Source organism: Bubalus bubalis, chromosome 18 (assembly GCF_019923935.1).
Source record: "Bubalus bubalis isolate 160015118507 breed Murrah chromosome 18, NDDB_SH_1, whole genome shotgun sequence".
Taxonomy (NCBI): Eukaryota; Metazoa; Chordata; class Mammalia; order Artiodactyla; family Bovidae; genus Bubalus; species Bubalus bubalis.
This window is the reverse complement of record NC_059174.1, coordinates 20,802,690-20,805,097: the sequence shown is the minus strand read 5'-3', so window position 1 is coordinate 20,805,097 and position 2,408 is coordinate 20,802,690. Positions and strand designations below refer to the sequence as shown.

Genomic DNA, 2,408 nt, shown 5'->3' with positions numbered 1-2,408 from the left:
GGCCACTCCATGTGACTAAGAGCTAGTTCATGCTGTCTGATAGCGTTCTTCTGATAGGAGGAGGAGAGAATACACAGAGAGCCTGGGTGTGGCCACTGTGTTTGTTAGTGTGATGTACAGGGACAAAGGTTTAAAGTCAAGGAAGATGTGGGTCAAGAAAAGTCAGTATAAGAGGAGATCCAGCAAGGATGTGAGAAGCTGAGTCTGGATATTCTAGAAGTAGAGATAGGGCAATGGGATAGTTCTGGAATTGCCCCGTGGGTGTGGGGATCTCTACACTTCCAATCTGGTGACTGTGGGCATGCGTGTGCTGAGACCATGAAAAGAGATCGAATTTGGCAAAGCCTACAATTGCAAGGAGCTTGCAGATGACTTGAAAGTTCACTAAACATGCAGGAAAAGGGAGCTCATGATGAAGTCAGAACAAGTGCATGTTAATAAGTGGCCTGGGTTGAAGTCTAGCACATCCTTGCATGGAAGGGGGATTGTGAATGGCTTCAAGAATAAGGTGGGATTTCTAAAAATTATGAAGAGTTTTAAGGGGAAGACAGCAGTGGAATAAACTGAGAGCAAGGACCCCGCTGAGCTCAGAGTTCTGTTCAGCTGCATGTCTCACACACCTGTGAAGCCAGTCTTGTATTTATATTTCTCCAATTTGCCTGACAAGTTACCTTGGGGAGGCATATAGATTTTACAGATTTTTTTGGTCTCTCCTCTGAAGAATCCAATCCATGGATTAAAGGGGGAGTCCTGGAATCTGTATTTAAATTTTTTTAATTTAAATTTATTATTATTATTTGGTTTCAAAGCTATAATGCATGGTTTAAAAGAGAGGAAAGGAAAAAAGAGAGAGAAAGCTAGTTATAGATCTGAGGGAATCTAGGAGGAAGGGCAAATAGAGGGAAAGTAAGGGAGACGACAAGTCTGGGGGAAGTCCAGTGGCCCAAAATCCCAGTTTCCCACCCACAGCCCAGCCCTTGGAGTGAAGAATTAGATCAGTTTTGCACAAGAGTTTTAAAAAAATCAAATCACAACAAAGCTGGTTTGGCTTCTCTTTTGAGTCTCCCAGATTACCAAATGTCTGTCTCACTCTGGCCAGTCGTGTCTCTCCACCAGACACTGTTGGGGCTCTCCTAGGTCTCCGCTTACGTCCCAGTCTGGGGTTTCCAGGAGTGTGAACACGAAGTTAGAGTGAGGCTGCTTCAGGATATGGCCCTTGTGTGCATCCGGATTCCGTAGAGAGTGCAAGGCTCCCAGGGAGAGAGGGGTGGGAGGGGGGCAGACCCTGCCCAGGCAGTCCTCACCCTTGGACAGGGCATCAGACGGCATCCCGAGGGCTCACCCTCCCCTTCCCCCCCACCCCAACTCAGGTGGAGGGGGAGCAGCTGTCTCCAGAGCCTATGTTGGTGAAGGTTTCGGCTCAGCACAGAACGAACATCAGCGGTGAACCTGAGGGCATCCAGCATTGGAATCAGGTTGAGAAGGGCGGTATCACTGAGATCACTGAACCAGGATTTGATGGGGACGGCATTGTCTGGATGGCTCCTGTAAGCCCCTGGGGAGTTATCCAGGATCACAATGCTGGAGAGGTCACTGTGGACCACAGACAGGTCCTTGATGTAGCTGCCCAATTCCAAAGTGCAGTGCTGTCTGTAGTATCTCCTCTTGAGAATGCTTCTCTATTATCCAGTTTATCTGCCACAGCAGAGCCATAAATCTCCATGCTTGTTGTGAACACCACCAACTCCTACCACTGGCTCACCACTTCTAAGAAGAAATCCACATGGGGCCTCTCACGTACAAAAAACCGGACGGGATGTTTGTCTATTATCACCTTGAGAATGAAGTCAGGAGGCATTCCAGGCCAGACTGTGGGCCTCAGGACCCCATCATGATGGGAGTGAATAAGTGTCTCATCCAGATCCAGCACCAGGATCTTCCTCTTCACCCGGCTTAGCTGATTCCGGGACACAGGAGATAAGGGAAGGATGCCATATTTGACAGTTTGGTACTGAATTACCGTGCGGATCTGCCTCTGCATAAGGTAAATGAAGAAGCTCCAGAGCTTGGCGTGCGCAGCCCCAGCAGACACTGAGTCTGCATCATCCCGATGACCCCGGCACCGCTGGCCCCTGGGCCCCAGCGGCCCAGCTCCGCCAGCCCCCCGGGGGCAGCCCCCCGCCACCGGGAGGGGAAACGGGGGCCCCGAGTGGCAGAGGAGGCTGCAGAGAGGGCCACGGAGCGGGAGGCTCACAAAGCCACCCACGACGAGGGGAAAGCCCAGCGGAACGGGGAGCTGCGGGACAGGCGTGGGCAGCCCGCAGGGGCCCACATGGGCGGGTAGTGGCACAGACGGCTTCGCCGAGGTTGCGGGCCGAGACAGGTTGGGTTACAGTGGGGTCCTCCGA

The 2,408-nt window shown here is 51.7% G+C and overlaps 1 pseudogene; it reads right to left on the bottom strand.

Annotated features, from left to right (window-relative positions):
- Positions 1-1,202: 1,202 nt before the first annotated feature.
- Positions 1,203-2,106, bottom strand: LOC102391528 (annotated as a pseudogene).
- Between the last annotated feature and the right edge of the window lie 302 nt (positions 2,107-2,408).